The sequence below is a fragment of the Camelus bactrianus genome, unplaced genomic scaffold (assembly GCF_048773025.1).
Source record: "Camelus bactrianus isolate YW-2024 breed Bactrian camel unplaced genomic scaffold, ASM4877302v1 HiC_scaffold_28, whole genome shotgun sequence".
Taxonomy (NCBI): Eukaryota; Metazoa; Chordata; class Mammalia; order Artiodactyla; family Camelidae; genus Camelus; species Camelus bactrianus.
In genome coordinates, this window is record NW_027413942.1 from 1,656,298 (window position 1) to 1,679,627 (window position 23,330).

The 23,330-nt window shown below is 38.1% G+C and overlaps 2 long non-coding RNA genes across 2 annotated transcripts in view; one reads left to right on the forward strand and one right to left on the reverse strand.

Moving 5' to 3' along the window:
* LOC141576753 (uncharacterized) overlaps window positions 1-21,081 on the reverse strand; it is a 35,838-nt gene extending 14,757 nt beyond the window's left edge. The window contains exon 1 of the long non-coding RNA XR_012505177.1: window positions 18,295-21,081. This is a non-coding gene — a long non-coding RNA (uncharacterized LOC141576753). The remainder of the gene's footprint in view (window positions 1-18,294) is intronic.
* Window positions 1,135-8,325, forward strand: LOC141576749 (uncharacterized). Its single transcript, XR_012505173.1, has 3 exons — window positions 1,135-4,595; window positions 5,882-5,989; window positions 7,856-8,325. It is a non-coding gene; the product is annotated as an uncharacterized LOC141576749 (long non-coding RNA).
* Window positions 21,082-23,330: the final 2,249 nt, after the last annotated feature.

A 23,330-nucleotide genomic window follows, 5' to 3' on the forward strand; every position in this document is an offset into this window, starting at 1 on the left:
AGGACCGGACGGCTTCACCGGGGAATTCTACCAAACATAAAAAGAAGAACTCATACCAGTCCTTCTCAAACTCTTCCAGACGATTGAAAAGGAGGGAATACTCCCAAACTCATTCTATGAAGCCACCATCACCCTGATACCAAAACCAGGCAAAGACACTACAAAAAAAAAGAGAATTATAGGCCAATATCACTGATGAACATAGCCGCCAAAATCCTCACCAAAATTCTAGCAAATAGAATCCAACAACACATAAAAAAGATTATACATCATGACCAAGTGGGGTTCATCCCAGGGACACAAGGCTGGTTCAACATACGCAAATCAATCAGTGTAATACATAAGATCAACAAGAGAAAGGACAAAAACCACATGATCATCTCAATTGATGCAGAAAAAGCATTTGATAAAATTCAACACCCATTTATGATAAAAACTCTTGCCAAATTGGGTATAGAGGGAACATATCTCAACATAATAAAAGCTATATATGACAAACCTACAGCCAGCATAGTACTCAACGGTGAAAAACTCAAAAGCTTCCCACTAAAACCTGGGACAAGACAGGGATGCCCACTATCACCACTCCTATTCAACATAGTCCTGGAATTCCTAGCCACAGCAGTCAGGTAAGAGAAAGAAATAAAAGGGATCCAAATTGGAAAAGAAGAGATAAAAGTGTCATTATATGCTGATGACATGTTACTATATATAGAAAACCCTAAAAGGTCCACACAAAAGCTACTAGAGCTGATTGAAGAATTCAGCAAGGTAGCAGGTTACAAAATTAACGTTCAAAAATCAGTTTCATTCCTTTACACTAACAATAAAACAACAGAAGAAGAAAGTAAAGAAACAATCCCCTTTCAAATATCACCCAAAGTAATAAAATATCTGGGAATAAATCTAAACAAGGAGGTGAAAGAATTATACACAGAAAACTATAAACCTTTGATGAAGGAAATTAAAGAAGGCTTTAAAAAATGGAAAGATATTCCATGCTCTTGGATTGGAAGAATCAATATTGTTAAAATGGTCACACTACCCAAGGCAATCTACAGATTTAATGCAATCCCTATCCAATTACCCAGGACATATTTCACAGAACTAGAAAAAATCATAATAAAATTCATATGGAACCATCAAAGACCTAGAAATGCCAAAGCATTACTGAAGAGAAAGAAAGAGGCTGGAGGAATAACTCTCCCAGACTTCAGACAATACTATACAGCTACAGTCATCAAGACAGCATGGTATTGGTACCAAAACAGACATATAGACCAATGGAACAGAATAGAGAGCCCAGAAATGAACCCACAAACTTTTGGTCAACTCATCTTTGACAAAGGAGGCAAGAATATACATTGGAATAAACACAGTCTCTTCAGCAAATGGGGTTGGGAAAACTGGACAGCAGCATGTAAAACAATGAGGCTAGAACACTCCCTTACACCATACACAAAAATAAACACAAAATGGATTAAAGACTTAAACATAAGACAAGATACAATAAACCACCTAGAGGAAAACATAGGCAAAACATTATCTCACATACATTTAAAACTTTTCTCCTAGAAGAAATAAAAGGAAGAATAAACAAATGGGACCTAATGAAACTTACAAGCTTCTGCACAGCAAAGGAAACCAGAAATAAAAGAAGAAAACCTACGGAATGGGAGAAAATTTTTGCAAGTGAAACCGACAAAGGCTTGATCTCCAGAATATATAAGCAGCTCATACTACTCAATAAGAAAAAAATAAACAACCCAATCCAAAAATGGGCAGAATACCTAAACAATTCTCCAAGGAAGACATACAAATGATCAAAAAGCACATGAAAAAATGCTCAATATCACTAATTATCAGAGAAATGCAAATCAAAACTACAATGAGGTCTCACCTCACACCAGTCAGAATGGCCGTCATTCAAAAATCCACAAATGACAAATGCTGGAGAGGCTGTGGAGGAAGGGGAACCCTCCTACACTGCTGGTGGGAATGCAGTTTGGTGCAGCCACTATGGAAAACAGTGTGGAGATTCCTCAAAAGACTAGGAATAGACTTACCATATGACCCAGGAATCCCACTCTTGGGCTTGTATCCAGAAGGAAATCAACTTCAGGATGACACCTGCACCCCAATCTTCATAGCAGCAATATTTACAATAGCCAAAACATGGAAACAGCCTAAATGTCCATCAACAGGTGACTGGATAAAGAAGAGGTGGTATATTTATACAATGGAATACTACTCAGCCATAAAAACCGACAACATAATGCCATTTGCAGCAACATTGATGCTCCTGGAGAATGTCATTCTAAGTGAAGTAAGACAGAAAGAGAAAGAAAAATACCATATGAGATCGCTCATATGTGGAATCTAAAAAACAAAAACAAAAACAAACAAACAAACAAAAAAAAGGGTAAATAAAGGACAGAAATAGACTCACAGACAGAGAATACAGACTTGTGGTTACCAGGGGGGTGGAGGGTGGGACGGGATAGACTGGGATTTCAAAATTGTAGAATAGACTACACAGTATAGCACAGGGAAATATACGCAAAATGTTATGATAACTCAGAAAAAAATGTGACTATGAGTGTGTATATGTCCATGAATAACTGAAAAATTGTGCTGAACACTGGAATTTGACACAACATTGTAAAATGATTACAAATCAATAAAAAATGTTAAAACTTTAAACCTAAAAAAAAGAAAAAAGAAAGAATACTGAGCTAGAATGGGGAAGCCTTGGCTGTGAAGATTGCCTTGGCTATTCATTCATTCATTCATTCATTCAGCAAGTATTTATTGGGTGGTTACTATGTATCAGGTCCTATGAAATGAATTCTAGCTGCTACAGTGATAAAAGGACAAGGTTTCTGAATCCAAATACTTTATAATCTAGGGAGGCCACAGACCTGTAAACGAGGACTCATACTTCACTTGAATATTGGATACTATATACAGTGGAGGACAGTTGCGGAAGAGAGAAGTTAAAACCCTGGTGTAGCTGGTGAGGTTGGAAAGCATTAGAAGGTGTTCACAGAAGGATTAGTGGTTAGGCTGTAAAATGGAAGGATGTGAAATTGGGGAGAATGTTTCTCCTCAGAGGACACAGGACCTAATAAAGACATGGATGTGCGAAAGAACATTTCCCGACCTCTGGGTAATGCAATATAACCTAAATGTAAGGTGTTGGTGAAAAAGCTGGTAAGAAATGGGGCCTGACAAATAGGCCTAAATGTTCATAAATCTGGTGATGGAGAAATTAAAGAATCTTTAACAAGGTTGTATATTATCATTTTTATTCATTAGAAAAATTACTCTGTATCAGTGCAGTGAATAGGTTAAGCTGTAGTAAGTCTAAAAGCAAAATGAAAATAATTCCATATACTTATTTAGCACACAGGAATTTATAAATACTAGTTATTGATGTAAAAAGTACTCTGAATCTCTAAAAATTATGTGATCTACTCATTGAGTATATGTGTGCTTCATTTAAATAACCCCCATTATAGAATTTAACTTTAGAAATGTTTCTTTCAAGTAGGTATCACTTAGATGACAGTGTGAAGTAGATGTCACATCTCTGTGGTCCTGTTTCCCAATCGCCCTTCATCTTGCCCTGTCCTTTTCACTGTTAGTGTCTTTAACATCTCATCCTCCCAAGTGAGCATCCTCCCATGCCCATCACAACTCCCACCATACTGGGAAGCTTAGGTCCTTCATCCTTTTATTGAAATGTCCCATAAAAACATCTTATCTAAAAGCATGCTGTAAAGACAGCCCTTGTTGGGGAATCCTTCTCAGGAGATACATTTACACTCTGTCCTACAGAGGAGGCTCTTGCCTTTATAGGAGGGGTAGTAAGAATTTTACGGCCAAGAAGAAGCTTAGGTCTATCCCATTTGTACATTTATTTAATAAGTATTAAATGTGTAAGTGGTTACCATAGTGACAGGATAACTCAAACATAGATTCGGCTATTAGTGTGTTACCTGTGTAGCCAGGAGAGACTATGATCAAGAATTTTCAAATCCAAGATAGAGATTAAAATCACCAAAGTGAATACAGATAAAAGTGTGGGAAGCAAAAAATAAATATCTTAGTTTATTATTTTACATGATGGAATTAAACAGCCTGCTTAATGGGAAATTGCAAATTTTTTTCCCATTTTAAAGCCTCTTTTATGTTAATTTGAATTTAATTTACATGCCACTTTAGATACAATATATTTGTCTTTCAGAGTTTTTGTTTTAGGTAGGTTTTTAACAGTTTAACTGGGAAATTAAATTGTATCTTTAGAAGTTACATTATCAGGATGAACTAATTAATTGTCCAGAAGAGAAGAGTGAGATTTTATAATCTTGTTTGATTTGATTGTTAGTGCAAGAATCAGACATCATTCATCTGGAGAAATGCTATTGGTTGCTGAGGGCTCAATCCCGAACTGGATGATTTGATTTAGAGACATTTGGCCCATTGGCTTCACCACCAATTCGTCCATCCCTGACTGAAGGTGGGAATCCTTCTATTTTCTACAAATGTTCTTTTCTAAACACGTGAGCCTTGTTCCACCTTTGGAGCCTTGCGTAAGTCGGTTTACCTTTCTGCACCTGAATATTCTCATATATAAAATCAGTTTGACCAAGACGATCATTATGAAACTGTGCTCCAGTGCGGTGCCTCAGCATCTGGTGCAGGGTCAGGGTGGTGGACACTGAATAGGCAAAGCTCTAGCTTCCACACATGACCCCACCTCTTCCTCAGCTGAGGAGTGTCTATTGTATATCTTTTATATAGAAGAAGGTTCCACTGCTGTATCCTTCCCCCAACTTTGAAAAATTAAGAAACCACTGGACTAGACCATCTCTAAGGTCCTCACTTAGCTCTAAAATTTTCACTACTATATATATATATATATTAAATGAGGTTTACAAAGAGTAGTTGTGGGTGATAATCACAAAAACTGTATTGGAAATCTGAAAGCTTGGGTTCTGCTTCTGATTCAGACCTTTTTAAAAAAATTTCTTACTTTTAGCAAGTCATTTAATTACTTCTTAGCTTCAATTTTCTGCTCTTTGAGGGCACAGAATTAGAGTCTTGAAATAGACAGTCTGTATTCTTCAGGTTTCTAGTAAGTTTTAGAAATATTTGTTAGGGGAGCTAGAACAGACAGGGCTTCCACTGTGCATTCAGCAGTGCAGTATTTTTTTTACCTTTTTAGAATTAGAGATTGAGAAATCATTTCATTTGAAAACAAAATGATTCCATTTATTTTTTATGAAAAGTTTAAAAACCACAGGATTAGATTATAAATTGCCCTTTATTTCTGAAATTTAATATATTTATTTATACAGATTAAGTGGCACAATGAAGACTGCAGTACAGAATTTCTTTCTCTTATAATATAGTGTGTTAGTTTTCTTTGCTTCATGAAGGAGCTGTATGAAGCTTGTTAATAACAACACAGTATATCTTTGATAGAGTTCAATTTTTCTTCTTCTTTTTTCCTTTTTCTTCTTAGTCTTTCCATATTAGGATAATTGTGGTCTCTGGCTTTTTTCCAGTTAAATTTTTGAAATATATTTTTATTTTTTACATTCTACAATCACTTTTGACTTTTGGAATTAATATAAGATAGAGACAGGTAGGCAGACAAAACCAAACACTAAATGATAGTATTTTCTTCTAGGAAGTTCAATTTTGGTTATAATTATGCCAGGGGAGGAAAAAAAAAACTTCCTAAGACAGTGGAAACTACTGATAACTTTTAAAAACTACGTCAGCTTATGTAAGTCATGCCTCCTTTCATAAGCATGTCATTATTAACAGGAAGTTTGTTGGCTGTGATTTATTCTGTGTTCCTATTTTACAGGTTTATTTAATGATTTTGGTGAAAATCATGACAGCCACATAGATTTTAAGGAGATATTCTGTGGGTTATCAGCTTGTTGCAGAGGACCTCTGGCTGAAAGACAGAAATGTAAGTGTGTTAAACATCACAAAATTTGGAAGCTATACAGAGAAAAAAATTAGCATCCATTCATGTAAAAAATCATCTGATTAAAGCTTGAATTTTCATCCCTTTGGCAAATAGCAGTCTCTTGCTGAGGTTTTACTGAGGTCAGTGTAAAGGTTAAATCATCTATTCTTTTTTACCTTGGAGTAATTTAAGATCTTTGTTATTAATAATGGTTGAATTTCCAGATGAATGTACAATTCATGACAAATGAACTACATCAGTCATGATGTGTTTTAAAATGTTAAGCATATAGAAATTATTTTCTGGTAGTCTATATAGAAAATTTGTCTTGCTTAACTTGAATTCCAACTTATTTTCTATCACTGTGTATATTGATATTTTATTAGCAAAATTAAATTTATGATAAAACAATTTTATTAAATACTAAATTTATCTTTTAAACCTAGCTAAAATATTATAGCATAATTTATAAGCATATTACATTAATAAATCTTAACCATATTTGGTTAGGAAAATGCAGCAGTTTACATTTAATTGGAACCTAATTCTTATATATTCACTAGGGTCATTATCACTGCATCTTTCTAAAATACATCTTCACAAATACAGCATATTTTGGGTATGATACTTAATAGTTCAATATTCTTTAGTAATGTTGTACTGTGATGCACTGTGTTAATTTAATAGCATAATTATTACACTGGTGTGTGAAGTAGATAATTATTTAATCTTAAAAATTTAGATTTTTTTTATCTTCCCTGATAGAATACCATTACTCTAACCTGGCTTTGTGATAGATTATTTGTTCACATTAAAGTTCTGGTAGTAAAGAGGCTGAAGCCTTTGTTCCTCAATTTAGGTTAATTATTGTCTTAAATTTTTCTTTAAATTTATTTTTTGCCAGTGGACTAGTGGAAGTTAACCAACTAGACTAACTAGCAATTTTGCTGATATTGATGTTAATTAGCAAAGTGCTGATATTTCGGATTTTCAGCTTGTTGTATATAAACTTCATTGAATATTTCAAATTGTTCTTAGGCAAAAATATTGGGTGCACATTAATTACATTGGAGAGGCAAAATCTTTATACAGTCATCTCTCATTATCTGCTGAGTATTGGTTCTGACACCCCCTCAGATACCAAATACATGGATGTTCAAGTCCTTATGTAAAATGGCATAGTATTTGCATATAACCTATGCACATCCTCCTGTATACTTTAAATCATCTCTAGGTTACTTGTAATACCTAATATAATGTAATTGTTTGTAAATAAAATGTAAATGATATGTAAATAGTTGTCAGTGAATAGCAAATTCAAGTTTTGCTTTTGAGAACTTTCTGGGAAAGTTATATGTATATATATTTTATATATATATATTTTTTTGATCTACTGTTTATACCTGTGAATGCAGAACCAATGGATACAGGGGGCTGACTGTACCAGCTTTTTGTTGATTCTTAATGTAGATGGAATATTTTCAGGATTGTAAGAATCAACTCTGAAGTGATCAGTTTTAAATATTAGAAATTAATTTAAAAGCTTGAATTACCTTCTCAAAATCTGTGAGATATTGTATAGTAACTAGGCCCTTTTTCAGTTTGCAAGAAATTTAACTTTAGATTTAGGTGAATGATAGAGTTCTCTAAGCTGGCTAATGATATAAGGAGAGAGACTTGTGAAGTGTACAGGAATGCCTACAAGTTCAAAGGACTTTAAGGACACAGTGTCCTCCAAATAAGAACTTAATCCAGAATGTAGTTGTTTGAGGAACTAAGTAATTTTACTAGGGCAGCTTGTAATAAAATGTATTATACTTCAGAATATGAAAGTAATTTCCCTCCATAAGAGTTTCTTTTCTTTAGTTTGCTTCAAGGTATTTGATGTTGACGGTGACGGAGTTCTTTCTAGGGTTGAACTGAGAGACACGTGGTTGCACATTTAGAGGTCTGGAAGGACAACTGCACCGATGATACCCTGGTAAAGTCTGATTGTATACATCTTCTTGCATGTAAACTTCCAACAGGAACATAGAGTGAAGAATTTTTTAAAAGAGGTTGAGAAAAAGATTTCTTACTACTTCCAGGTTCTATATTATGCTACTCAAAATATTCATAGCCAAAGATGCAAAATTAGGAAGAGAATTTGCCTTAGAAAATTTAATAAACTGAATGTATTATGTAAAAAAAAATGAAACCACTGGAAAATTGTATAATCGTTAAGGTAAACAATCTATTTCTGTAATTAAAAAAAAAACTTGACAAAATACTTTATACTTCAGCTACTGGCTAATAAAAACAATACCTTCTCTTTCCTAACTACTGACTTGGGTTTCTGGTTTTAAAGGAATTACATGTGGATGTATCCAACATTGTAGAAGACAGATAGAATGCACATGACACCACAAAGGTGAGTCTAGCAGAGACTAATTTGTTCTTTTCTAAAAATACATTATATTCTGAATTGGTATACATACCTTACATATACATAATTGAATCTCTTCTACATCATCCCTGCTAAATGCTTATTTGGACCTGTGGTTACAATACCTCCAAGTTGTCCCTAAAGAAAGCCCATTCCACCTTTAAACAACTCCATTAAGTGTTATTTACATAAAAACATTATATTTTATAAGCTAGGCATTTTATAAAAATTAAGTAGAGACAGCCCTTGCCATCTGTAATTTATAATCTTTACTTCTCCCATTTTAATACATTATGGTAAAACAAAGCTTATATTGAGCAAAAGAAGCCACAGAATAAAAGAACACATTGTACAATTCAATTTATATGAAGTTCTAGAACAGAGACAGAACTAATGTTAATAAGTGTTACAATAGTGATTTAGGAGATGGGTGATTTAACTGGGAAGGACCATAGGATATCTGGGATGATGGAAATTATTTTTTATCTCAATCTGGGTGGTGTATATAGTTTAAAAATTTTTTTTCAATAATATTGGTGAGGGTCTGTCCTAAGTTCTTTAATAGCAGCCAGAATAAGTGTATAATAGCAGAAACAAGCATGTACTTTACAAAGAATAAGGCCTTGAATTTTTTCAGTTTCACAACATTTATTGAAGATATTATAATAGGTTTGCCTTAATGTCTATGTATCCCTGTGAAACTGAAGATAATCCATATATGTGAGACACATATGACTTAATTTGACCCTTTCTATTCAAATCTTGACATGTACCAAGTAGTAGATGGTAGGATGTAGACCATAGTGTTCTTATACAGGCTTAGAAAAATAAGTAACATTTTTTTTTTAATCACAAATCCAGAAGAAATCATCATAGTCTTATTAACTGACAATCAAAAGAAATAAATAGTAGAAATTAATTTTCAGGGCTTGATCTTTGTTTGGCAATTCAGATAACCGTCTTCATTTACTTTTCTGCCCAAAGTAAGGTAGCCATTTCTATTTGGTATATATGAAAACAGAAACATAGGAAAGTTTCTTTTAGGAAATACCTTATGTAGAGATACAATTTCCATTGCCTTTTTTCTGGGTGTTTGATAAGTATGGGGTTATCATTGCTGTCTATTTTTATGTAAGACTGAGCTTCTTCTTATGGCTGTACTTTGAACATTAAAAAAAAGATCATTTAGCTGCTCCATCTCCGTGTAACCATAACAATGAAATGGTAAAAATTTAGAATAGAATTTGGACCTTTCAACCAAACCTATTACCCATAGTCACTGGTGACTAAACTGTGACAATATTACCCATTATTTTGTATCATTACATTGGTATTAATATACTTTAATGGAAGTTGCATCCTGAAAGTCAATAATTACCACCACAGTGCTTTAAAATCTTTTCTTATAATAAATGGTATTATATATTGAATGAATACATGAATATGATTAATAATAAATATTACTAAGTATCATTAAATAATAAAACGTTAGATAATAATAATATAATTAAGTAATAAAAGCTAAGAACATTATTATTCATCTAGGATTGTTAAGGTGATTGTTCAAAACATGAAGTAAGAAGCATTTGGTTATATTTTTGCCTCCCAAGAAATATGTCTACTGTACTTAAATGTAATTTTTGGTACACTATGACACCAAAAACAAAAAAATACCACTTTACTCAACTTGTGAAAGTAATGCTAAATTTTATTTTGAGGAAATGTTAATATAGATACTCATTTATTATATATATTTAGTTCTTTTAAGTCTCTTAAGAAGTCTAATGATATTGCCAGGTGTTTTAAAGAAGATCTTAGAAAATTATTAGGGTCAATGGGCATAATCCAGAGAGTTTGGAAAGATGATTTCAAAGTTAGTAAATAGTCCTTTTTCTCTACCCAGAACCTTTTGTTGGTTCTGTTAGTAAACTTCACCTTGAACCAGAAGATACTGTGAGTTATTTCCCAGGTCTTACTGGAGGAAGATTTTTGGTGATAAATTGCCCACGTTATGACTCACTACTTCAGAGTTTGGTTACTTTTGAACTTATTTTTGCTGGCCTACTTTTAGATGAACACATAGCATCTACATTAAATCATTAGTTTTCTTTCAGACAAATGACCGTTGCAAGTTTAATAAAACAGATTTTATTCAAATAATATAAGAAAATGAAGATTTAAGATATTCTTAAACATTGTTTCTCTTTCAGAATGGCCATCTTAACTCTAGAGGAATATCAGATCTGGAGTGTGAAAAATGTTCTTGCCAATGAGTTTTTGAATCTACTTTTCCAGGTATGTTTAAGGTAAGTGACAGAGACCGAGGGCAGTGGTACCAGTAGTTCTACATCTTTTCCATTATGTAGTAGTTTGACAACTAGACTACAAAACCATATATTGTCAAAAGAACTGCATTAACCTGTACACCACCTGCAGATTGTAAGTTAGAGCGTGCGTGCTTCTCAGAGTCACAATGTGCATGATAGGAAAGTAGAGTATAGCTGATAATGTTTATCTTAATAACTCATGATAGAGCAGATTGTAAACTCATAGAAAAGAATTTAAAATGTAAAAGCCATTATAATTTGCTATTTTTCTTTACTTTTTTTTTTTTAAGACCCTTCCTAACAAGTAAGGCAGTGTGGACAGAGACATAGATCATAAGTAGGCAGCTGTAAATTTTTCACAAAGTATACAATCTTTCCAGTTAGGAGGTTATTTTAGATGCAAAGCTGTTTCTTAATTTTCTTTTTTTTTTTTCTTTTTTTTAATTTATCCTTTAGAAGGCCCAAAAAAGATTGAAGGAGAAAGGAGGAAAGAAAAGCTGTCAGGGGTGAACATGAAATTATAAAACTTGCCAGATTTTAACTATTTTCCCAGTTAAAGGAGTTCTCTTTGCTCCAATTTAAAGAAACAACTTACAGTTCCCATTTTTCATAGTTCTTCATAAATATATGTTGATTTAATAGTATTTTACAGGGGGGAGGTGTGTGAGTAGGGACAGACTGGAAGTTCAAGATTTGTAAATACTCACAGTATATATAGAATAGATAAACAAGTTTATACTGTATAGCACAGGGAAATATATTCAAGATTTTGTAGTAGCTCATGGTGAAAAAATATGAAAACAAATATACGTATATTCATAAAGGACTGAAAAATTGTGCTGTACACCAGAAATTGACACAACATTGTAAACGGACTATAACTCAGTAAAAAAATAAAAATCAAGATAAAACTGTTAGAACACTGTAAAAAAAGGAGTATTTTAGATTTTTCCTATTTTATTCTCCTTTTCTTATAAAAGCACCCCTTGAAGATCAATAAGGCTTGATATCATTATATCTATCATGATCCTCCATTGTAAATACAGAGTAACCTGCCTGTGACACAGCTATGTTAGAATAAATGAAAATTGAACTCTTCCTGACAGCTAATAATTAATGTATATTTAAAGCATATGAAATCTGATAAGCCTATGATACCCATTTATATCAATCAGTTGCTCCACTGTCAGTTATCAGCCAGGATCTAAGTTGATGTCTTTATAAAATATAAGTACATATAAAAATAATATGAACATACTGCAAACAGAAATGACTTCCTTAGTAATATGAAAATTGAGCAGCTATCTTTATCTCATTCAAAATGATGTCCTCAATTACTTTAAGTTATCATTAATTATATAAACATTTTGACCACTTACGTTTATGTCTGAGTCATCTTGAAACTCTTACATAGCAAAGCATTTTGAACTTTTATATTGCCTTTCCTAATTTCTCATACATATCAGGGACTTGCATAGGCACTATTTTTTCTATGACTCTATAAACAGGTGTATGCCTGAGATTTTGTTTTGTGTCTCAGTGTTTCTAGCATTATATTACTGACAGATTTTTTGTTGGTTATCAATCTAATTTTTTTCCTGGAATATATAGTCCTTTCATATATATATATATATATATATATATATATATATATATATAGTCAGTTTAAAATGTTGTGTCAATTTCTGGTGTACAGCACAATGCTTCAGTCATACATGAACTTACATTTATTCATTTACATACTCTTTTTCACCATAAGTTACTACAAAACCGTATTGGATATAATTCCCTGTGCTATACAGTATGAACTTGTTTTTAAATTGGGAGTTTGAGATTTGCAGGTACTAAATATTAACATTACATTTTATGATGCTCACTTTATCCCATATTCAGACATGCTTTTAAATCTTTATTTTCACTTAATATATAAGTAAGCAGACTTACTCTAAACTGTTTTATTTTCTGTCTGTTTCTAAAATAGAATTAGCTAGTAAATTCAGTGATAAATGCTTGAATTATACTTTTATTTTATTTGCAAAGATCCCACTCCTGGCTGACCATTTTGCGTATTTAAGTATAAAGTAAGTAAATGTCAGTAGAATTAGGAAACCATTCCTGTGGTAGTATTATTTTCAGTCCTTTCAAATAAACTCAGTGCCCAATATTTTGCAGAGGAAGCATTCTAAACATGATCAGGATCTTCTATCTTGTACGTTTGTCAGAAAGCGTCAAATGTTAAACAGTTTGATAAACAGAATAGTGCACCACATTGACCCCTAACTATATGCATGCTCTAATCCTGAAATCTGTGAATATGTTATTTTACATGGCAAAGGGGATTTTGCAGATGTATCAGGTTAAGGACTCTGAGACAGGGAGATTATCCTGGATTATCTACATGGGCCTAGTCTAACAACAGGATTCCTTAAAAATTGAAAAGCTTTCCCAGCTCTGGTCAGAAAGATATGACTTTGGAAGAAGGATTAGAAAGCTGTAAAGCTTTTAGATTTGAAGATAGAGGAAGGGCCATGGGTAAAGAAGTGTGGGTGAACTCTAGAAGCTGGAAAAGACAAGGAAATATATTCTTCCTTTGACCCACAGAAGGGCATAGCGCTGCTGACATCTTGACTTTTAGCCAAGTGATACCTGTTCCTGACTTGACCTACAGAACCATAAAATAATAAGTTTGTGTTGCTTTAAGCTGCAAAATTTGTGATAATTTGTTACAGCAGTGATAAAAATAACGGAGATAATCCAAATTTATGGATTGGAGGGCTCGACATTTTAAAGATGTCAGTTCCCCTTCAACTGATCCGAAGATTTATATGTGCACATCAAAATCCCCAAAAGTTAATTGTTGTTACTGTTTTTTTGTAGAACTTGACAAGCTGATTCTAAATACATAGAGAAGCGTGAAGGGCCAACAATAGCCAAGATGATATTAAAGAACAATCTTAAAGTACTTATTATAAAACAATATTAAGTCTATGTGATAACTACCTAAAGTTAGACATATAGACAAATGGAACAGTATTGAATTAAACCCTGTACCATACATGAACAGTAATTTTAGATAGAGTATAAATCTAATAAATTTGAAACATAAAGCAAAGCATCTGGGGGAGGGTAAAGCTCAGGTGGAATGTGTGCTTAGCATGCATAAGGTCTTGGGTTCAACTCCCAGTACCTCCATTAAAATAAATAACCTAATCCCGCACAAAAATAAAGCATCTAGAAAATAATGTAGGAGATATTTTAATGACTTTAAAGTGGCAAAGAGTTCTTAAACAGGATACAGCACTAAACATAAAAGAAGAATTTTAAGTTGGACTTCAGTAAAATTAAGAATTATTTTTATCAAGAGATACCATTAAGAAAGTGAAAAGCTAAGCCACATGGTGGGAAAATATATTTGCTATACCTATATCCAAAAAAAGACTTGTATCTAGGGCATATAAAGAACAAAAACCAGTGGAGAAAAAGCAGAACCTCAATATTAAAATGTGCAAACAAATTGAACACTTGCTTCAAAAAAAAAAAAATCCAAATAAGCTATGGAAAGAGGCTGACCTCTTTAGTAATAATGGAAATATGTACTAAAACCACACTTGGAACACCATTAGACATCCACTAGAATAGTTAGTTGTTAAGTGATACGAAGCATTGGTGAGGGCAACAAGCAATGGGGACTCTTACACATGGCAAGTGGGAATATAAATTCTTACAAATACTTTGGAAATAGGCTTTTTGAATGAAAGTTATATATGTATATGTGTGTATATATATGTACACACACACACATACACATACATACACACACACACCCCCTATTACCAAGGGTAACCCATGTGTGTACCCTTCAGAAACTTCTACATCTGAGCACCAAAGGACATCCAGAAAATTCTCATAATCATTTTTTCTTATAGCCCCAAATAGAAAATGACCCAAACACCTGTAAACAATAAATACATAACCATAAGTGGTGGCACATGCATACAAGTTGTATACTTTAAGCAATAAAAATAAATATACTAGTTTACAGAAAACACTAGTGGATGAATCTTACATAATGTTGAGTGGAAAGTACGGGACCAAAAATTTCAAAAGCAAAAAAGCCAATCCATGGTGGCTGAATATATGATGTTGAGTCCATCAAAGGTGTGCCGTAGTATCTGGGAAGAAATCCAAAGTGGAACAGCAATGTTCTGTTTCTTGACTGGATGAAGATTACATAGATGTGTTTACATTGTGAAAAATCACTGAGCTGCATACTTAAGATGTGTTCACATTTAAGCATGTATATTATATTTGCATTTTTTAAAAAAATGTTTGCTTGCAAAAAAAGATACCCAAAGCCTAAATATTTATCAGTAGGAGAATGGATAAAACAAATGATAGTATATTCAAACAATGGAATACTATTCAACAATAAAAAAGAATCAACTACTGATACAAGGATGAACCTCAGAAGCCTAATTTATACATTTCATTGTCAGGTAAATTTTAACTCAAAAGGTAACAAAACTATAAACAGGCATGTGCCCTGGGGGAGGGGTGCTGTAGCCTTTGTCTCCTCAGACCTGTGCCATTACTGGCACATCTCGCAAGAAGAGAGGCAAAGCTCAGTCACAGCTACCATCTCCTGTTCATAGTGACTGGGTGGGGGCAGGGCTGAGACCTGAAACTGCATGTGGGGGCTCCACAACCTCCTAGGCAGGACTGAGACTTGTTTATAGCCCGAGGCAGGGAGGATCTGTCTACCCTGACACCTCAGAGAACTTGTGCTGCCAAGGGAAACAAGGAGCTCAGATTTGGCTCAGAGTGTAGGTGGGGCTGTTCCGCGGTCTTCCCAGAGCCCACCTACAGACCGCTTACCTGAGGCAGAGCAGGCAGCTGCACAGAGCAGCAGAGTGACCAGCACCAGGAGAGGGCAGGTGGGCAGCCACCCACCTTCCTGGCAGGAACACAGCACTTGACCACGCTGCTGGGATGGGGTGTGATCTGCCCTCCTGCCTCCCCCTGAGCACAGAATCTGACTGTGGCATCAGGAGGGGGAGTGACCTGCCCGCCCACTGGGTAAGAGCTCAGCTCCTGACCTAGTGTTAGGAGGGGGCACAATCTGCTAGCCAACAGCCACTGAGAGCAGCACAGATGAGGGCATCAACAGAAGGCCTATGAAACAGCAAGCTGAGTTCGTGAAGCAGGGCAAAGACACAAAGACCTGTCAATAAAATCATTAAGGGCACACCATCTCCAGGTTAAGTACATAACTGATATCCTTAAGCCACGGTGCCAGAGAGATATGAGCAATATGAAGAAGCAGAGAAACCACTCCCAATTAAATGATCAAGAGAAGTTCCCTGAAAGCATGATCAAGGAAATAGACATTAATGGCCTACTAGATCATGGTTTCAAAAAAAGAGTGATCAAAGTACTGAAGGAACTAAAAGAAATAGGGTTTAGGGATATAAAATATGTCAAAAATGAAATAGAAACTATAGAGAAGAACCAAGTAGAATTAGTAAACTCATTGGCTGAGATGAGAGCTGACCTAAAGGCTGTGCAAAGCAGACTAGAAAATACAGAAGAACAAATATGTGATCTAGAAGACAGGACTACAGAAAGCACCCAATCAGAACAGCTGAGAGAAAAACAAATAAAAAACAATGAAAACAATATACGGGACCTATGGGGTAATATAAAGTGTGCCAATCTATGCATAATAGGAGTTCCAGAAGGGGAAAAAGAACAAAGGGGATTGAAAAGGTATGGAAAGGACTCATGACTGAAAACTTCCCAAACCTAAAGAAGGAATCATATCCAAGCACAGGAGGCTCAGAGGGTCCCAAAAAATAAGAACTCAAACAGACCCACACCAAGGCACATCCTAATCAAGATAGCCAGAGTCAAGGATAAAGAAATGATCCTAAAGGAAGCAAGAGGAAAACAAAGAGTGAGTTACAAGGGAACCCCCATAAGGTTTTCAGCTGATTTCTCTACACTGTTTACAACAGCTAAGACATGGAAACAGCCTAAAATGTACTTCAACAGATGACTGGATAAAGACGTGGGATATTTATATGATGGGATACTATTCAGCCACAAAAACTGACAACAATGCCATTTGCAGAGACATGGATGCTCCTGGAGAATGTTATTCTAGGTTGAGCAGAACAGAAAGAGGAATACCATATGAGATCACTCATGTGTGGAATTTTAAATATATGCAAGATCTTGTGGTAATTCACAGCAAAAAAAAAAAAATGTGACAATGAATATATGAACGTTCAGGTATAACTGAAAAATTTTGCTCTACAGTGGAATTTGTCATAACATTGTAAAATGACTATTACCTAATAAAAAGTGTTTAAAAATAAGTAAAATAAAATATAACCTTTAAAATACTGTATAATGAGAGGTGTGATGTTCTAGCATCTGTTCTAAGAAGTACGTTAGACACACATAAGAATAGCCAGTGGTCAGAAAGAACACATGTTATCAGCTACCACCCCATGCAAATTAATGGCATTTAGTAAATATTCATATATGTGTGTACATATATAAAATATGTATTAGTATATATGTAAATCAAATAAAATAATTATATTATAATCTAATGTAAAATCACATCAGCAAGCGCAATGTGCTGACATAAAAGATGCACAGTTACTATAAGGCCTCTCCCCTTATTTATTATCAGTGTCAGAAAGTCTCTTGGAATAAGTTAGCAGCATTAAAAACTCTAAAAAGACACAAGAATGCACTCTCTGTTAAAGAAACCAAAAGAAAAAACAAATGAATGGACAATTAAGATCCTACAGATAAAAATACCAATTTTTATGGGAATTAGCCTTAAAATAAAAAATAAGGAGATTTTATTCTAATTTCACCTTTTGAATAAAGATATACAAAATTTAGCTGAATACTTTCGTATATTGCACTTATGAAGAAAACATGTATTTGCAATGAAAAAGCAGACATCCTGCCTTTTGAGTATTCTAAAGTTTTAGGTTTGAATATATTTCATCTTAAATGGTCTTAAGCACTATGCAGTGGTTGGTGTTTTAAAAATACCACTGTTTCTGGAACTTCTAAAAGTGATTCAAAAAAATTATATTTTTGTAATGATTTAGTAATGGCCCGGATATTATTTTTAACAAGACTACTCAGCATGGAATGTTGCAAGATTTTTTCAATGAGTTTATATTCACACATGTTTAAGATTGTCACTATATTATGAGAAAATGTCAACCGTGGCAGTATTTTGACTTGAAAACGAGGTAAGCTGAGAATCATATTTTAAGTATAAAATAAATGATTGCATTCCTTTAAAGACAAGAAATTAAAAGCATGATAAACTCTGACTTTGACAAACTTAAAATATAAAAATTAACATAATGTGATTTTACACACTTCTCTTTAACTCTTTCAGTACTTTCTCAGCCCCTTTCCCATTACACCCGCGTCCCCGCTCCTGACCCTTTGTGTACACACCTCCGATTACACGGGGGAGGGGGACCCGGGCGGTGAGGACCAGGGGCGCGGACACTCACCCGCTCCCGGCGGGCGAGGAGAATATTCGAAGCGGGACCGCCAGCGCACCCGTCCCATCCTGACCAGCCGGCCGTGGCTCCAGCTCGGTCAGGTCCACACACACCCCGGCAGGAAGCGGGCTCAGGCCGTGGGAAACCGGCGTATCTTCAGACAGCGGGCGGGGAGCGTCCTCCTCCCGAGAACACGCAGGCAGCGCTGTGCCGGAGCCTCCCTGGCGCCGCCCGCTCAGTCCTGAGGAAAACAAGCTCCGCCCCCAGAGAAGACGCTGGTTGCTGATGCGGACTGCGTATGCGCACCGCCACCTAAGACACGTTGGCTTCGCGCGCCCCCTGCAGGTCCTCGAGGGCGGTGCAGGATACTCAGAACTCACTGTAGAACACATGACCCCTCCCAGCCAGGATGCTAAATCACTGGAAATCTCAGTGCCCTGGCCTCTTTGTTGATGGCACTGGCGATGCTCTCATTCAGCCATGCCTGCTCTCTTGCCTGGCACATGCCTCAGTCCTTGGAATCCCGCCTGAATCAGATTCTGTTCTGGAGGAAGGACAGGTGCAGAAGAATCTCAAAATTCCAAACTTAGAAGATGATCAGGAACCCAAACTCAACTCTTTCAACTCCCTGCGGTCCCCTGAGGAGTGTGGTTTTCTCAAAACCATCTGCCCTGTGTCAGGAGCAGACCAAGCCTCAGGTAGCTTAGAGAGGCTATCATGCAGCACATGCTTTGGACGGTTCTCAGTTCTGACCTGCATGATCCTGAGACCCTTTTGTATCTCCTAACACTGTTTTCTCATACATATAGTGATGGTTATTGATGACTGACTTAATCTTCTTACAATGCTGAGATGCTGTTGTTCCTTGGATAACCGAATATTTTGAAGGGATCAACTGTTTATCACTTCCCCCTAATTAAGTATGTTTTTAAAACTAGACATGTTTCAGGGGGCACTCAGGTCCTCCTCTTGCACCAGTTCCTGAGGTGTTGGCAGTTTCTGCTCTGAGCTCCAGATCCTGATCCTGCCGGTGATCTATGGTGATGCCAGTGTGTACATGCTCTTCCTTGTGCACCGGTGTGGAAAGGAGACAGCCCTTCCCCTACATGAGGCTGCAACATGCTGACACTCAAAGCAGGCACAATGAAGAATCAGCTAGAGTTCCCGGCACCAGCTGTCCCAGGTAGAAATATCACCTTCACCACAGTGTTCCTGTGCTCCTGTCAGGCCTTCACTACTCCCAGCAGGCCATGCATGAGCAGTGTGACAGGTGACTGCCTGTCCCAGCACAGCATGGTGGTGATGATCCCACCTTATCTGTTTGTCTTTGGAGTGTCCCCACACCTCTCTGAGCTTCACTTTGCTCTTCTCACAGGCAGGATTGTACAGGCATGAACCTCACAGGCTTATGGTAGGTAGTCATGGTAGCTGCTCACCCAGTGGCAGGCTCTGCCGAGAGGTCTGCTGGGAGTGCTGTGTGTCTTCACACTTGTCCTTCACTCTCCCCAATGAAATAACTCTTGGCCTTTTTCTTCCCTGGCCTGTGGCCTTTCTGTGTTTGAAAAAAGAACATGGAAACAATCTGTTTGCAAAGAAGTTTTGAGGTTCTGTCCATCTGGTCCAGGAAATGCTGACTCTGCTAGATGTGCTGTTGGGTGGGCTCTCATGGGAGAGGCTTGGGCAGGACTTCCCTTGGCAATAAGCTGCCCCACCCAGGCCTTTCCATGATCCAGACTGCTGGGACCAGGGTGCAAAACCCCAGCTCCCCACTTGTCAACAATGTGACCTTGGCAACTTTCTCAAACCCAAGCTTTGTCCACCCAAAGTCAGCAGAGATGGGGGATAACAGGATGTCCTGCACAGAGTGTCTGTGCAGATTAAGTGAGCTAGAACAGACAGAACAGTGTTGGGGCCTGGCCCTTTGGTTGGCAGAAGGGAGCTAATCATGTGCAGCAATTTCCGCGGGTCACCCAGCAATCTGCCCAGAGGCTTAGCCACTCCATCACTATTATGTATCTGAACTCCACTTAACCACATGGGAGAGAAACAAACACATATTCTGAGTGTAGCTGCCACAGGGAAAAGTGCATCTGAGCGGGGAGTAATACCAGAGGGTGATCAGAATGGTGGAAGATGCCCCCTGGGTTTGAGCAGAGTGGAGCTGCCCTCCAGAGCCTTGGGTTAGTGAGGATGGGCTTTTAGAAATGCCCCTCTCCTTTACCCATCATGCTGGGTCCTGCGGGTACTGAGTCCCAAAATCGGTGTGCTGCTAGTGCCCTCAGCACAGAGAAAAACCCAGGGGTTCCCACAAGGCTTCGGCCACGTCCTCTGCTTCATTAACTCCCACACTGTTGACCCCACCTGGGATGCAGAGATGAGGTGAGGCAGGGGCTTTTGCTGTCAACACCACTGCTCTACCCTGGGAAACTGACACACAGTAGGTGCTCGGTAAGTCATTGTTGAATGAACAGTAATAGTGGGCCAAGTTTCTGTGGGTGTCTGTGCCCCCAGATCAGGGACCCTTCAGGTCCCACCTCACAAGTGACATGAAAATAATAATGCCACCAGGAGCAATAACAGTTCCTCAGAATAAGTGGGCTTTTCCAAGCACTCTCCACCTGTTGCATAGGCCTCCCAGCAGGGAAGTGAGCTGTCAGGGGCAACACTGCACTCTCCACTGTAACAAGGAGAAAGCCAAGGGCCACAGAGGGGAGTGCCTTTCCTGTGTCACTGCTCACTTTCCCACCTTTTGGGAGACTGGGAGGCTTTTCTACTACATCTGGTTCTGAAGCCCCAATACTGTGTGGACATGCCTCCTTCCCTGGAGCAGTGAACCACTAAGTGACCTGTCACTTGTCACCAAGCAGACAGGCTCATTTCAGCTCACTGTGCCACCTGCAGTTTGTGCTAGTAGCAGGATCCTCTGGGAGACATCACACTCTCCCAAACTGAAAACAGGTGAACAGCTCACAGGTTTCCTGGAAAGGATGGTCACATGGCCTTTATCTGGCCAATCAGCATTTTCCATCCTCCCTGGCCACTGTGATTGGCTCAGGGCTGGGCACCAGCCCAGTCAGTTTCCAAGGAGGTCAGGCATAGTTGCTGGAATCCTGGGAGCAGAAAATTTCTATTTCAGTTGGGAGTTGAGGGGTGGTGATGTCAGCCTGTGGCAGTTGGTGACTATATTGCTCTCATAAAGGCAGAGCCATGTGAAGATGGCACCAGTGGCAGAGCCCAGAGGTGAGGAAGGATGACTTCTGCTGATGTCACTGAGCACCAGGTACAGCCCTTCCTGAAGCTATCTCCCTGTGGATGTCTCAGTTAGTTAAGTCATTCTCTCCTGCCCTGTTTGCTTCTTTAAGCCACTTTGGTTTTCTGTCACTGGTTTTAAGAAAAAGTTTGACTATTCCTTCAAGCTGGCTAAATGGAGACCCTGGACCTGCAACAGTGTGGTGACAGGCAACAATGTGGCTAATAGACTCCAGAGGCCTCTGTTCAAACAGGGGATTGTAAATGTCAAGGGAGAGTACACATGGCCCCAATGAACAGGTTTGCTAGTGGTAGCTCGCAGTTCCTGGATATTAGAGTGTATGCACTCAGCCAAGTCTCAGCTCTGCTGTCACACCTGCTAACCCACACACCTCCTCTCCCACCTGCCCGGCCTAGGGGGGCTGGACACCCCGGGCACTTGAAACAGCGCATGGTTTTGTGTTGTAATTTACACAGGCTGCCCCCATTTCTGAGGGTGAGGGTGACTGTGTTCCAGTTTACAGAGAAAACAGACTAGACGGTCTCACTGGTGAGCTGTGGGGGTGGGACTCCAATCTACCATCTGACCTATGACTTCAGAGTGGACAGCCTCCCCAACCTCAGCCAGGATGCTTGCTAAGCCTAGGGGCTCAGTAGTCCTGCTCCCTCCACCACCCCTCCTGGAGGTGAGAGTGGGGGGGCTATGCCCTATACAACATTCACCCCTGCAGGGGCACACGTGTGACCTCACAGTCTGTCATCCTTTCCTTATGACACTGACCTCCTTGGCAGGGCATGAGAGGTGCCTTGATGTGTGAGCACTGCAGTTCATGGGTGCACACGTGGGCAGGTGCACCATGACTGAGAGGACAGCACCCCAATTTAAGCCCCCTCCATGCTCAGATATTACATCCTGGAATTGAGGGGTTCCCAATGGTCAGGCGGCCAATTCTGGCCTTAGGGGCAAATTCTTATCACCCAGGGTACTAATTTTTAAATTAAATTACACATTTACAATTCAATATTCAAGCCTCTTTCTCAGCAGCCTTGTAGCCTCTCAGCTTTTAGCCCTCGCTGTGACCATGTTCTTAGCTTCAAGTTGAGTGCCATTATGGACATGAACATGTCCCTATCATGTGTCACCTTCACAGTAAGCGGTCACCCCAAACTCCCCTCCCTTCCCCTTGTCGATACCTCCACACAGGGAGTAGGGCCCTTTCGATGCAGTTGTGCAAATGTGTGAGATAATGGTTTAGAATGACCAGGCTAGGAAGGGTCTGCCCCACATAGCAGGGCAGGTGGGCTGGCAGGGCAGGTTGGATGATTTACTTGTAAAACTCAGCTGGTGTCAGGCAGCGACAACAGACTGGCAGCCAAGGGCTCAGCTGGTGCAGAGTAAGCGGATTAAATGTGTTCACCCAGACGCCTCGGGGATGGCAGCCCTGGAGTAAGACTACAAGTGAGGAAGGTGGAGGGTCCCCAGTGCCTGGACCTCCACCTTCTAAAAATCAGGGCTGAGATGTGGCTTTGAAATCAGAACACTGGGGTTCAAAACTTCCCCCACCACTTGGTCAATAATTCAAAGCAAATGAGCCTCAGTTTTCTCATGTGTAAAATCGCAACATTGAAGCCTCTCCCTCTGAGGGTGGGGAGGGAAGTAAATGCGGTGACAGCAGAGCACAGGAGCTGTCTGGGCTGAGCCTGCACACAGGCAGGCCGTCGTTGCTGCCATGACCACCGTCTTCCAGGGCAGGGTCTGCACACTCTCCCTGTGAAGGTCCAGACAGCAATCATTC